The sequence below is a fragment of the Cygnus olor genome, chromosome 7, assembly GCF_009769625.2.
Source record: "Cygnus olor isolate bCygOlo1 chromosome 7, bCygOlo1.pri.v2, whole genome shotgun sequence".
In the NCBI taxonomy this organism is placed as follows: Eukaryota; Metazoa; Chordata; class Aves; order Anseriformes; family Anatidae; genus Cygnus; species Cygnus olor.
Window position 1 is genome coordinate 10,440,786 of NC_049175.1, and position 14,709 is coordinate 10,455,494.

The 14,709-nt window shown below is 48.2% G+C and overlaps 1 long non-coding RNA gene across 2 annotated transcripts; it reads left to right on the forward strand.

The window, feature by feature from the left end:
• Positions 1–2,750: 2,750 nt before the first annotated feature.
• LOC121073126 lies at positions 2,751–13,090 on the forward strand. Of its 2 annotated transcripts, none has more exons than XR_005821517.1 (3): positions 2,751–3,143; positions 3,193–3,706; positions 4,124–13,090. It is a non-coding gene; the product is annotated as an uncharacterized LOC121073126 (long non-coding RNA). The 2 variants fall into 2 exon arrangements; XR_005821516.1 differs by having other exon boundaries at positions 2,760–3,210; positions 3,299–3,706.
• Positions 13,091–14,709: the final 1,619 nt, after the last annotated feature.

Here is a 14,709-nt window from a genome sequence, read left to right on the forward strand (position 1 = left end):
TCCCTTTTGTGTTTGATTAATAATTCTGTAAACAGCCCTTATCGCATTGGGTTACATATTATCCCATCCGACCTTTCGGCCCTCTTCTATTGGCTTTTCGAGAGAAAATATCCCCTCCTGCAAATGATTAGATTAAAGAAATGGAAGTTTGTAATTTCCTAGAGGAGGAAGAGACAAGATCTTCAGTGCCCCTCTATTTTCGCAGTGTGCTCACATTAAAGTGTGTCGTGGTTATGTTGACTGCAGTCACAGCTTTGGATGGGATGACATTCATGCTTAGCCAGTGGCTTTGCTAGCAAATTTGCTCCATTTGCATCTTAGAGCAGGACTTCTTCCCGCTGGTATGGCAGGCTCAAACTGGGGCCTGAAAATGACCTGTTCTTCCCACTACCACCAAGAGCAAGATTTTGGAGTCAGACACTAACTGTTGATTTTGTTGATGACAGTAAGCAGCCATCAAGTAAAATGAATTTGCATTCTGTTGGTTACTGGGTCCAACACCCCCCCTTAACTTGGCGGCCCTTTGAGAAAGCTGTGGTGCAGCAAGCATGGTCAGAGCACTGGTACGCTCCTGTCCTCTGTAGCCAGAAAAATCTTTTCATTGGCTGTATTTCAGGAATGTGCCATTGCTGCCCCACACACCTCAGCAGCAGGGGCAGATGTGCCCTGCAGTCCTAGGTTGTGGCTTAGCACTGTGGTCCTGGGGAGCGTGGGGGAGCCATCCCCATCCCAGGTGTCCCGAGAGCTGTGCACCTGCCATGGTGGTGCCAGAGGTGGCTGCTGCTTTGTGCTCCCATCTCTGGGTGAGGCCATTTGCAGCCCTAGTGAGAGCTGGCACTTGAGCAGCAATTTCCCACTCAACATCCCCAAGCCATGGCTTTTGTCTTGTATGCAGTTACGGTACGGGGTGCCCAGCCTGTGGGGACGTGTGTGAGCACAGAGCGTGGTGGGGGATGCTCCCCTAACTGTGCTTCAGGCGGGCAAGCAGAGAGCAGGCTGATGTCACCGTTAGATGAGGCTTCCAGATACGTGCTGCGGTTGAGGGAAAGTCACAAAAAAAGCAACTCTTGTGCATGCGGGGAAATGAGGGGAAATACCAGCTGGGAGAAAAGGCAGACTTTCAGCACACGTGAAGCACCGTAGTGCCATTGGGCACTGTGGAGCTACGTCAAGCATCATCTGGGTTTGCCCGGGGGACACCTGGGTGACGGCCACCCAGAGCCCTGCACCACGGCAGTGGGCAGCCCTGCACCGCCTCCCGGTGAAGGGACTGACCAGGCACCCATGGCCTGGCCCAGCAGCGTCCCAGCCAGGTGCTGCCCGAGCCAGTGAGCAGTCAGCCTGTGTTTAATGATCTTGTCAGCCCGTGTTTAATGCCCTTGGCAGATCTCCTCTTCTTTTGATGTCTGACTCCTTGTTCAATCATTCTTCAGAGCAGGCTGTGCAGTGATGGCCACGGTTTCGGTATGCAGCATGTGTGAGCCAGCAGAACAAACCTTTCTCTGGTTTAACGGATAATTTTCTGAGTTACTTGTTTTTTCACATTTTGTAACAAAGAGTAAATAGCCATGTCCTATGTGCTATCTCCACACCAACTGTGAAACTATAGGAAAAGATGGAACCCCCCCAGCAAACATCTTCTCCCCTCCACTTCTGTCTTTTCCAAGGTTAAACATTTTATTTTTCTCTACCCACGTATGACTGAGGTGGGGGGAACACAGGCACGAAGCTGTCGTTTGCTGTAGCTTCAGAGGCATGTTCACAGTGTAAGCAGCCCTGTCCCCAGAGGGCAGCAGCTGAAGTCACACAGGTGATGGAGCTGAGGAAGAGGTCTGTGCTAACATCACCTGTGGGTCTTGCAAGGGACATGGCACCTCCCCTTCATGTGCACCTGGAGCTGGGGTCACTTGAGTTTGGCAAGAGCAAGGCTGGGCAGTGCAGGGGGCAGAAGTGCAGAGGAGCTCTGCTCCCCGCTGTGCGGGGCCGAGGGCCTCTCCCAGCACCACTGCCCATGCAGCGGCTGTCTCCAGGACATGAGGCCTGCTGGTGGTGGCTTCAGCTGTGTTTTCAGTTAGCTTTTTCAATTTGTCCTTCACAGGATTATTTAAAAAAAAAAAAAAAAAGTATTAAAAATGTTACATGCTCCATCTAGTGTCTTACCTGAGGCATGAGCCGGAGCTGCCATGGGATGGGACATCCTCTGGTGGGGCACTGGGAACCGAGTGGGCCTATCCCAGGTGCAGAGCTCTGCCCCGAGCCCTGTCTCTGCCGGGGCATTGGCAGCCCCGCTACATGGGAGAGCCAGGAGGCTGCTGCCCTGGGGCACAGCCCAAAGTGGCTGCCATGGGCTGCTGGGGTCATGGTGGCAGCTGGGTAGGGCAGGGATGGCCCTGCCCAGGGACACTGAAGGCAAACACCAAGGGCTCGGGTCCTGAGCAGTGGCAGCAGGGAAGCTGTCCCCTCACCACAGCACATACTGCCCTTTCTGCCAGCCCCTGCTGGGGACACAGCAGTGGAGCAGTGGCACCGTCATGTCCTCTCAAGCCTCTGCTTCTGCTGTGCCAAAAGAGGGTTACAAACCCAGCACTGTAATGCTAAGGCGTTGTACTGGGGGAAAATGCGCTTCAAGGACCTGGAAGGGTTTTTCTCACCATGAGCAGAAAATTAAAGAAAAAAAATCTTTCATTGGAGAATTTACCACAAAAAATCTTCCTCCTCCTCCTGAGGAGACAGAGCTGCTCCACAGCTTTTTTTCTGTGATCAGCAACAAAACCCTTGGCAGACTCCTGGTGACCAGCAGCCACCTCATGGCGACTCCTCACCCCTCCCCCCTCCCTTCAGCGAGGCGGCCAGGGGCTGAGGTGACAGGCACGTGGGGCTGTCCTCAACAGAGGATAAAAGGGAGGCAAAAACCTGCAATTTTCACTCATTTCACTCTGGAACTGACCTGCAGAAATAAAATCAACCCTCAGCAATGTCTCAGGATGTCCCTCAGACCAGGTATGTGGCAGGGGCTGTCCCCAACCCCCTCTGCGGCACCCTCAGTGCGGCTCCGTGGCTGAGGGGGTGGACGTGCCCCAGGCCACCCTGTGCCACCAGGCCATGCCGTGAGCTGACACCGTGCCATGAGGTGATGCTGTGAGGTGACATGATGCTGCAGGGCTGTGCCAGGCTGTGGAGCCATGCTGTGAGGTGACACAGTGCCGTGAGGTGATGCCATGAGGTGACGCCATGAGGTGACACAGTGCCGTCAGGTGATGCCATGAGGTAACACAATGCCGTGAGCTGATGCCATGAGGTGACACAATGCCGTGAGGTGACGCCATGCTCTGAGGTGCTGCTGCAAAAATTTTCATCTTGCATGAGCCAGCAAGAGACGCTCTTTCACCATTTTGGCGCCCAAACTGTTTACTGTTTAAAACCTGCAGCCAGGTTGTCCCTTCCAAATATTTGCATATGTATCAAACCCCGTCAGACTTGGAGGCAGCAGAGGGGTGAACAATGGCCCCTGCCTATTTAGGGTCAACCATTTTGGGGCTCAGGAGCTGCAGGCTGTGTCCCCAAGGTTGGACATCTTGTTCCTCACACAAGGACAGCCAGAGCCAGGTGCCATGGCAGGAGCTGAGATCTGTCAACACCACAGGGAAAGAGCAGCTGCCAAGGGGTGAGCAGAAGGCAAAGGTAAAGGGAAACCTTCAGCTACAAGGTAAGTCTTTGGGGGTCAGGTTGCAAACAATGTTAAAGGTGGTCTGACAGACTGTGTTTCATGCCAAGAGAAACACAGCATGGTGGGGAGTTGGGTGAGGTGAAAGAATTGCTTAATTAACATGTAACAACATGAGAAGCTTTGCAGTGTGAAGCTTGAGCAAAAAACCTCTCACCATGACAAACTGCAGTAAGGACTTAATACCTGCCAGGCTTCCTGCAGAGCAGGAAGCTCATGGTGCTCATGAGCTCTGGTTTGGATGGTTGCACCCACAGGCAAACTAGGCCCTTAACAGAGGGGAAAACACTTTCTGGAAACTGCTCTAGGTGCAAAATACTCTCATCTGAGAAACTATTGCACTTTCATCAGGTGGATGGTTCAAGGATACAACTAGATGTGCTGTAATTGAATTTGCAGGCAGTCCAGGTGTGTTTCAGCTGAGATGAAGGGAATATCTGCAGTGAATGGTGCTAACTGGTGTTGCTTAGAACAAAGTAAGAGCTTTTAATTTATAAATTACCTGTGTATCTAGTTGGGGCTTACCTACTGGAGGTCTGATATCCTGTGATGCTGTGTGTAAAAAAGTCTGAAATTCAATAGCAAGTATCTATGCCACCATGTCAAGTGGGCATGCTATCAAAGTCATGTCCTGTTATCCCCGGTGCGTTCTGTGCCCCAGTAACACTGCTCCTGCTGCGAGACACAGCCCTGCCCTGGGGGAGGCCATTAGTGAGGAGCTGCCCAGGAAGCCTCCTCAGTGAATGGTGCCCCAGCAGGGTGGCCCCACTGCCCCCCCTGGGTCCTGCGGCCCAGTGCACGTTTTGAGGTTCCCAAACCCTGCCAGGTCCTTGCCCCCATGGCCTCCCGCTGCCATCGCACGCCTTCCTGATGGCTGGGCTCCACCAGCTCAATGCCTCTGAGCAGAGCATTCCCCTCTTACCAAGTCTTTCCATGGCGGTGTTTGTGTTTGCAAGCTCCCCAAAACACAGCCGGGTGAAGAAAGCTCCCCCCCCACCTCCAGTGTCTGTGGAGCTCTCAAATGAGGAATAAAGCCATTTGTTTCTAATTATATTTGGCAGCCACTCAGAGAATTTAGGACTAAAGCATGCGAATTTTTTGCTTCTGATTAAAGCACTTGACCTCGTAAGCAAAAGGCAAAGATTTCAACACACACCCACAAGTAGGCTAGGAACAAACTGCAGAGAAAAGACAAAAAAAAATGCTTTGCTTAGATACACGAAATAATTCATTATGAAACAAAAGGCAGAATATTTAGTGCATAGCTTGAGCTTGCCTAGGGCTCATCTAACCACCCAATTACTGCTTTTAAAGCTGAGAGCATTTACTCTGATCTAACACAAACACAACGAGGACCCACATGCCCATTGAGTCTGCAGCACACACGTGACTGAGACCCAGTCACTGCCTGCAGGAAGAAAGCAGCTTTCATGGGGCGATGTGGGCTCCTGCAGCCCCAGCTCCAAGCCGGTGGGAGAGCTGGGATGGGACCCAGTGGCAGAGGGTACAGGAGCTGCCTTTATTGTTATATATTTCCCCAGTTTCTTGGCTGAAATAGTTCATGCCCATCTGAACATGGGAGAAAAAAATGGTGGGGTGTTTTTAGCTTTTTTTTTTTTAGTTGCATGGCTGTTTTGCAATTATTTGGGCCTCCTGAGCTCAGGCACTCATGAAAAGAGTCAGATTTCCCCCAGGCCCTCCCTGAAACCCTGTGTTTTGCTGTCCCCTGTCCAGCATCACAACACTAAGGCACAGGGCTGCTCATCCCAGTGGGTGAAGGCTTCGTCCTTTCCCTGCTGCCTGCTGTGGTCCTGCTGCGGCCCTGCTGCGGCCCTGCTGCCAGGTGCCATGCCGCCAGCTCCACTTTCAGCTCCCATATTTACTATTTGCCCACTTTACTAGCAGCACAAGGATGTGTTGCAACTGCAGAATAGTCAGCTGGCACCCAACCAAGAGAAATAGCGATGATCTTGATGGCACTTTTTAAAATAGCAGAGAAACCAGCTCAAACAGAAATTAACTACCCTGCAAGGTTCTGTGGTCCATAAAATTCTTCCCCAGGCTCCATGGTTTTAAAATAACATGAAAGAAATACTTTCCATAAAAAGTAGTTAACTAGCATACAGTTTTTTTTTTTAAAGTCGTAATTCTGAGAGTCATACCCAAACAAAATAGTTATACAGGCATTAAATTATACATTAAAGAAGGCCGATAAAGACAGTGAATTACAGAGTTACCGTATTAGATTTCAGATATACAGATAGCAAGCGTTATTAACATTTTTATTGAAGGTGACCTACAAAAGAGGTACAAAAAATCTGTGCCACTTCTGATTTCTTGTAATGCGGGAAAACATGAATCTGAAACAGCTCCAGCCCAATTGCCAGCCAGTCCCAGTCAGGTCTCCTTACCCTCCCCATCCTCTCCCCCAGAAAATTAACAAAGGAGAGGCAGAGGATGCTTTCTGCTGGGTCTGCAAATCCATTGTCTTGGCTGGGAAACTCCTTTGAAGAACATAAAGTAGATGTTTTTCTCAGTGCTCACCTGGAACAGTGAGACAGTGAGGTTTTGGTGGGGAAAGGCTTTTCTCCGTGCTTGTGGAGTTGTGAACAAGCAGGGCAGATTGCAGCATGGCTATGTGGTCACTTTCCGATGGGCTGCCTTCTCCTGGTGGGTTTTGTGCTGCCACTTCAGAAGGGGCAAGCTCCTCACCACCAGCCTGAGCTGAGCTGTGGGGACATCCTCCGTGGGCTCGCTGGTGCCTGTAAGGGCTGCTCTTGCACTTCACCTTTCCCCACAGTGGCTACAAGCTGTCTCCCCTCTCTGCAGCCTGGCCATTTCCTAATGCCCAAATGGGAACATGTTTACCTCTGAGCAGCTGCTCCTCCACCCCTGGGGCTGGGATTGTTTACCAGGGTATTTTGGTATTGCTAGTTTTAAAATTTCTTTGGAAGAAACTGATGGACAAATCGAAATGCTCAGGCACACACAGAAACACACCATGACTGCATAAGCAGCATTTCCTGAGGAAACCAAGCTTAGAAAATTCGTATGGCCAAGTGCTGCAGCGTATTTGCTTTGTCCTGCAGCTGCTGGGCTTTGCTGCCAGGGCGCTGCCACCCTCCCAGCCACGTCCCCCAGCTGCCTGTGGCATTTGAGGAACTGTAGCTAGATGAGAGCTGAATTTCTGATGGAGAAAGAAATCAATAGGGAGTGAAAAATATTGATTTATATACAGCACTAACATATAGAGCGAGTGTACGTGTGCTCAGTGCCACTGCCGCATGTGTAGAAGGGGTCCTACACCTTGGCTCGTGCCAGATGGATGACGGGAAAAATCATTTTCTAAATGTCTCATAAGTAAGAAAGTGAGAGCAATACAAAATAATGCAGAAAAGAGAATATCTGTTAACCTCTCAGATACTGAGAACACAGCATCTTCCATGAGAGAAATGAGGTAAGAGGGCCCATTGCGGTTCTGCAAGCATGGCTTTCCACAAGGAGCTGGTGATGTTTTCTCATGGTGACTGCGATTCAGAAATGAAGAATTCGACTCTATTCTTCCTGACTGAGTACAGTTATAGTGGGGCTAGGGTTGGGGAAAAAGCCATTGGTGATGTAGGCTGGGGAGTGAGAAGCTGAGGACAGGGGCAGGCAGCAGCAGCAGCGCACAGCTCAGGCTGCTGCAGGGCTGTGGGACAGAGTGGGGACACGCCAGGGCTGCAGGCACAGCCGTGAGCAGGATCAGTCCTTCCCGTCTGCTGCTACAAACCGAGCACCTCTGTCCCACCAGAGGGAGAGGTGGTGGCTTTATTCCAGTTTCTTCATGCAGTGCTGAGTAGTTGGACTTGAGGTTATTAATACGCAGGGACTCCAGGCCTCCAGGTGCAGTCTGTCATTCTGTACCGCCAGTATCTGCTTGGTGGTGAGCAGCACATCACACATATCGTAATCATTACTGTTTGCTTTCATCAGAATTTCCCAAATTCCATCATTCCCATATTGTCATCATAATCTCCCAAATACTTCTAATACCTAGATGGGCTCCTACAAGGATGGGCTCAACTATGGCTCATTAAGGGTACTTTCCTCTTCCTCAGGTTGTTCTAAAAGGTTGTTTTTACATCATGTGTGAAGGCTGCTGTCTATAGGCAGTCAGACAGCTCACAGTCTGCAGCAGGCAGCGTCCATGTTGAAGATTTCAGCTGTGTCCCTGTGCCTTACAAAGGCTGGCCATGGCTGCTTCCTGAGCTTTTGTCTCAGCTGTAGACTGGAGACAATCATTTTCATAAGGAAATGTCGAGTATCACCATTCCTAGGAGCCCACTTAGGCCTGTATACTGTGCTTGTGTGTTGTTCTTTTATCTTGCAGCATTTACTACTCAAAACGGAGCTTAAAAGAGATTTTAAAAAAAAAAACAACTCTATTGGGTTTTGAGTCAAGTAAGGTACCTGCAGAGGGACAAACCTCTGTCTGGGTGTAGTTCTGATGAATGCAAATGCAACATGTGCCTGAAGCAGCCGTGGGTTGAGGTAACCTGTGCGGAAAGTGAAACCTGAAGGTAAAAACTTTGTGTTCTCTCAAACACTTTGTCTCTTGATACTTGCAAGAAGTATCACCCATCAGCAGAAACCGGAATGTGTTGCTGAATCACGCTGGGGCTGAGCCTCCACCTGCTTTTTCATTACGAACTTCCTGTCTCAGGACTTTATCTCACAGTAAAGTTCTGTTCCCTGCTGAAGAATAAGAGAGGGGTGTCTGGAAAAAAGTGCTGCACTTTGCTTTTTTCCTTTATGGTAGGTTTTGAATCAGGCAAAGCAGATCGTTCATTCAGCTACAGTTCTGTCTGATATGAAAGCAAGGGATGGAGATGGTGGATTACATTTTTCCCACCTGCAGCTATATTGCAACCCAACCAAATATTAACCAATAACTGACATAAAATAAATTTGAAATAAATAAAACCTGACAATAAACCACCAAATTATGAGTCTACCTCAATGAGATCAGCCAAATCCATGCCAGTGTGGACAGGCTTCAGAGCCGAACCAGACCTCTTACAAGGCTGCTATTGATGCTACTCCTTTCCAAGCTTGTACAAAACAGCTATAAAAAGCAAAAGAGAAGGATCTGAACTGCAGCGGTAAAGAAACTGGCCCTGAAGCAGGGGAAGGCAGGGACACTAAGTCAAAAAGACTTATGTATGCCAATGGGTAGGGCATTTTTTTTCCAGTAATGTAAAGTGTGGCATGAAATGCATCCAGGTTTCAGCCCTCTGCGTACCGCCAGCGCGTGCAGAGGCAGACACCGACTCCCCTGCTTTCTGTTGTGCTTTTCGCTGGCTTCCTTTGAATGTGTGTTTGTTTGTTTATCCCACCCCGCTTGTAACAGAGGCAGGGTAGCTCTGCTCAGGAGGAGCATCTGTTCCTCATTGAGAGCCAGCATTAAGCTACTTTTACAACAGGATTGATGGAGGCAGAAGGAGGTCAAATGATTTATCCAAGTTCAGGCGGAGGTCCACTAAATGGCTCGCCTTATAGCACCTATTGATTATCCATCCTGCTTGCTTCAGGGTGCTTTTGCAGGAAATGTGTGAATCAAAAGACTGAAATTGGCAAGACAGAGACCAGCGGTTCCCAACACTGTCCAGCTGTAGCTTTTCGGATGGGCCCCTCTAAGGCTGTGTAATAAACATCCCGAGGAGGGCAGCAGGAGGTGCAAGCTATTAGAATTAGGCTGGATCTCCATATGGAACAGATGCAATGGAATTACAGCTGCGCACTGAATACTTCAAATAAAGAAACAAGGTGACTTGGAGCCTCTCCAACTCCCCTGTGCCAGCTGGAGAAGCCGCGTTCCTGCTCTGCCCTCCTGCTACCAAGGCTTGTACTGTGCCAGGGCTATGCTGGCCCTGCTCTTCCAAGCCCCTCCTCAGTCTGAAGTAGCTGGCTTTGGATACATTATTGATTTTTATTGCCTCTTATTCTTTCCCAAAACAACGTGTTTTTTAATTACACAGTATTGCTGTATGCTCTGTTGCTTTGCTGCCTCATTGCACAGTGACTCAGACGAGCTGATAGAGCTGTGTGTGAGCTCTAGAGGAACATAGCAAGACCAGCAGCTTCCCCAAAGTTACTAGCAATCTGAGTGGGCACAGCAAGATGCTGGTAGTCTCTGGATGCTGAGAAAGACAGGGGAAACCAAGAGTACAGACAGCAAGGTCAAAGTAATAAATTGTGGTGAAATACTTCAACAATGGAAAATAACTTGGCCTGGCTCCACCGGCAGTGACGATTTCTTAGTAACGTCCATGAATTCCTCACACAGACACACACTTGTGAAGTTTATGGCCAATAGCAACAGGAACTATCTACTGCTTTTGTAGCTAAAGAGTCTCTTCCACCGTTCTTTTTTTAACGGATCAGTGGCCGATTTTTCTGTCCACCAAGAATACGTGCTCTCCAATCTTTCCTGTTCTGACGGCTTCCTTTTTCTCTCAGGAAGCCCTCTCTGTGTAGTAGGGTTGGCAGGGCAAGGCTGCCCCAAGACCTTGACATCCTTCTGAGCTCAGTGCCACCAGAGGACCATCATCCCCCTAGCACAACAGAGCCATGACAACCCTTTTCTTCAGCAGCATCTCATTGTGGCAGTACGCTGCCCTCCGGTACAGCCAGCACCATCTGTAGGTGCTTCCACAGCTCTGAACCAGCTGCATGAACCAGAGAAGCTCCTGTCTGGGCTGATTAGAGCTCCCAAAAGCAGGCTGTACTTGTCAAAGCAGAGCACCATACAGAGCAGAGCACCCAATGCTGTGGTGTCCATGCCCATCGCCATGTCCCAGGCCATTTGGAGCCCAGCGGGGACCTCTTAGGAGCACCCTGCTGCAGCATGTCTATCAGGGCCCTCAGGTCGGCCAGTGCAGAGCATGCAGCCAGCAAATGAGCAAGCCCCTGGCCGGGTGAGCATCCCTTCACCAACATGGTTGTCCTGGTCAGGTGAGCAGCCTATGGGGTTTGCCACTGGCAGCTTCTAGGTGGTCACAAGAATCGGCCTGTTTGCAAAGGGTGAGACATTTCTGTGCTCGGGTAACAGCTCTGCCCATCTCTACCTGTTATCTACACTTCTACCTGTTATCCTGAAACACACCATGTAGGAGAGCTCTCTGACCAAAAGTACAAAGATAACCATGTAAGAGCTGTGCTGTGAACATGACTTCTCCCAGCTCGCACTACCAAACTAGCCAACTGCTAACACCCGCAGTGGCACAGAGAGTTTGGTGGAGAAGGCCAAGCACAAGGGGTCAGGGCAAAGTTGAGCTGCTAGACACCAGCAGAGGTTGGTCTCAGAGCACGCCTGTAAAAAGCCTGTGCTTGTCTGTTGAACTCAGATGGCGTTTTTGTTCTTCAAGCTCAAACAGCTGCTCCTGCTGCCATGGGGGTGCAGGGGTGTCATTCAAGGCCAGAGTTTTGGATGGAGACTGTTCACTGCAAATGTCTCACAGCTGACCTGGGCACTTGTCCTCCACTGGACTCTCTCCAGAAAAAAAGATGTGTTAAAGCAGATGTACTCCAACAAGTTTTAATTTCAAGCAGACTGAGGGCACCTTTAATGCAGCTTGGCTTGTGCTTACTACTGTGGGAGCATGGGAAGACTGAGTGTTGGCACAGCATTTCACTGACCAACAGCATCAACGCTGTGAAGAGAACAGGAGGAAAGCAACAGCCTGACAAAGCTCTTCTGGGCTACAGCGAACATTGCTGAAAGTGATCTAGTCGGCTCTCCCAGGGAAACTTTGATTTATCCAGCTTGAGTGTGGTAAGAAAAGAGAATTTGTACTCAGCCATGGAGTTGGTTGTGCCTTCATTTCACTCCCTGTGTATCTAGCTATCTGCACTTAAGCAGATATAAAGTCTGACCAGAGCAGGCTTCATTGGCTTGGCTTCTTTGCAAATGAGAGGCAGCTATGTGCATGGAGGAGACCTCACTTCCCTGGCATACGTTTCTATGGCTCACTTGTTGTGCAGCTGGAAAAAAAAAAAAAAAAAAAAAAAAAAAAAAACAGCTAACTTACCTGTGTGGTGAGCATCTTTCCTCTCATTTCCACCACTGGCAGCAGGTCCAAAGGGTCTCTTCATGCAGAATTGTGAAAAAAACAGATATGCTTGTGGTGCCTTACCGCGCGCTCCAGCTCTGCTCGGTGGTCCCACGCTTCTGGGCCTGGGGCTGCTTGTCCTGGCAAACAGGCCTCCTGCACCGAGCATCCGGCACGCAGGCGGTGTCAGAGAATGCACGAACACGGCTGCTTTCATTAGCAGGCATGCAGCATGCTGAAATTTGTGTAGTCCTGGGTTGAATGAATGTGAGGAATTCATAGAAATCCTCATAAATCTTCATCGTTTCACTTTCACTGAGGTTTGTTATTATCCCTCTTTTAATTTTGTTTGCTTTTTTTTTTCATTAACCATGGTCTTGTTTAGAAGTTTCCTCTCTCCAGTGAGGGAGAATTAAAACGCTCTGTTTGGCAGAGCTGGTGAACCGCACCAGCTGCATACTAACCAGCACGAGTGGGGCTTGCAAGCAGCGTGCAGGCACAGACGTGACCTAGGCCTTTGCTTCAGCAAGTGGCCTTCAAGGAAAACCCTGGCACACATCCTCGTGAACAATGCAGCTACCTGGAGGAGTGACCTGGTGCTAATCTTGGTTGCGCTGGCTTTGGGGATCTTATTGCAAGCCTTGTGATATTTGGCCACCTGCCTCATCTAACACCAGCTGCTGGAGTCCTGCAGTTAGTATTTTTATATATGTGATCAGATGATGATATGATTTTATGCATTTATGCATGTTTATGCACATGATTATGTGATGATTTGGCTAATCTGCACACTTTTAAAAGGATCAGTACCTTGAAACACTCCCTGAGGTAACCAGTGTCCTTAGATACCACAGGGAGTCACCGAGGTGGGGCTGAGAGGAATGAGGAACTCAAGGCTCTGTGAAGGGTAGCTGAGCATCAGGGACCTGAGGAAACGAGTCTAATGGTGGCTAACATGCCCACCGTTGGCATCTTCCCTCCCCTGAGGTAAAGGTGGGCCACAAGCTGTGATATGAGGCCACCAAAACGCCCATGTCCTTGGGAAGGTGGCTGCGTCTCATCCTGGCAGCTCTCGGGGAGGTGAGCTCTTGCTGAGCTCATGACAGCTTTGCCTCCCCCGGCCTCCAAAAAGCAAACAAAAAAAGAGGAGGTTTTGGTCTACCAGCAGCAATGATCCCCACAGCCTCTGACTGTGCGTGTGTGTTTCTGGGGAGGTGGCCTTGGCATCTCCCTTGCCCAGCGTTATGTGCCTTGGTACCCATTTTCTACTAGTAGGTAGTATACTTGATATACTTGAAATACTTAATATACTTGATATACTTAATATACTTGAAAGTTGTAAGCTGAAGTCTTATTTTTCATATGTGGCTTAGTAATTAAATTCCCCCAGTTGCTATTACATAATGTAAGTAACAGCTAAATAACGTTAAAAGAATAGTCCAATCTGACAGACAGTTTAAGGTAAGTTCGCTTTATATCGGAGTCTGATGCTAAGAGAGTGCACAGAAAGCAGAAGGCAGCTGCCTTGAATAGTTTGAAATTAGCATGTGGTAACCAACAACTATTATTATTGTATTACTGCTTGTAATTCCCAAATGGAGAATTAAATTTCTATAATAGATACAGCTTTTAACCAAAAAGAAAAAAAAAGGTTTTTTTTTTTTTTTTTTTTTTCTGGCAAGGAACTCTCTTTTAAGAAACAATATCATTGAATGTACATTTCCCAAATGAGGTGGGGGAAAAAAAAGACTTTGCAAGATTCCTTGTCATGGGGCTTCAGTTTTCAGCAGATGCCACTGTAGGTTTGCTTGTGGTTTCTTCTAAAGACTGGCAGAAAGGTAAATTCCATATTGAGAGATGAGAACAAGCAAATTAATTAGCTTTTTGAGCTTTAATGCATATTCACTGTAACTGCATTTAGCTTGGAATTTAGCGGTTGTTTGCCAAAAATAAGAGGTTCCCTCTCTGCCACGAAATATCAGGCTGGAGTCCTCTGTTTTGCTGTGTCTTGCTTCTCAGCATGCATCTTACCAAGAATGATACGGAGAATTACCAGGCTGATGACTAGCAACACAGGATCAAATTTCAGGCTCTTGGAGCTTAAGACTGGCCAGTAAATCTTGGCCTTAATTTTAACAGGCTTTTCCTTCTGCATATCGGTTTACATGGGAAGGCCAGCTCAGGCACAGGGACCCGTGTGCTAACCTGATCTCCCAGCTCGACCTAAAAGTAACTCAAACAATCAATGCATCTTTAATTTGAAATGCTTGATGACTAATCTCTTGTTTTCTTTAATTAATGATCTATAGTTAATCATTATGAATGGTAAATAGTCTATTTCAGCATTGATAGCAAGATTTCCTATGGGAAAATCTTCTCCTATAGCTTTAATTTAAATATGCATTTTCACATAGCACTTACCAAATCCTTACCTTTAAGCTACTGCGTGATTACAGTTCCATTACCTAATCACATTTGACAAGTTGTTTATTGAGTAGAGCAACTATTTTACATCTCTTGCCTGGGAAAGAAAATACTCTAACAAACAATTATTCAGCAGCTGCAATCATGGAACACTGAATTAATTGCTTTGAAGATCACAGTCAAGACGGTCTTGATAAAATCAAAGGAAATGCTGTTTGACAGAATGCATGAATGGGAATGCCAGAAGGAATCCGGCTTTGTCAGCCATGGTCCTGTTCCAGAGAGCACGAAATGAGCATCACACCTTGAGATGCTGGGCCGGGACAGAGACAGAGGGTGTGGAAAAGCTTGTTTGCTTGGATGTTCTTTTCAGCTTTCATTTATCAAAACCAGAACTTGTATCTAATTTGATGTAGATAGATAGTACAGGGACTAAACAAGCTCATTTCTGGGTATTGTCACTACAAA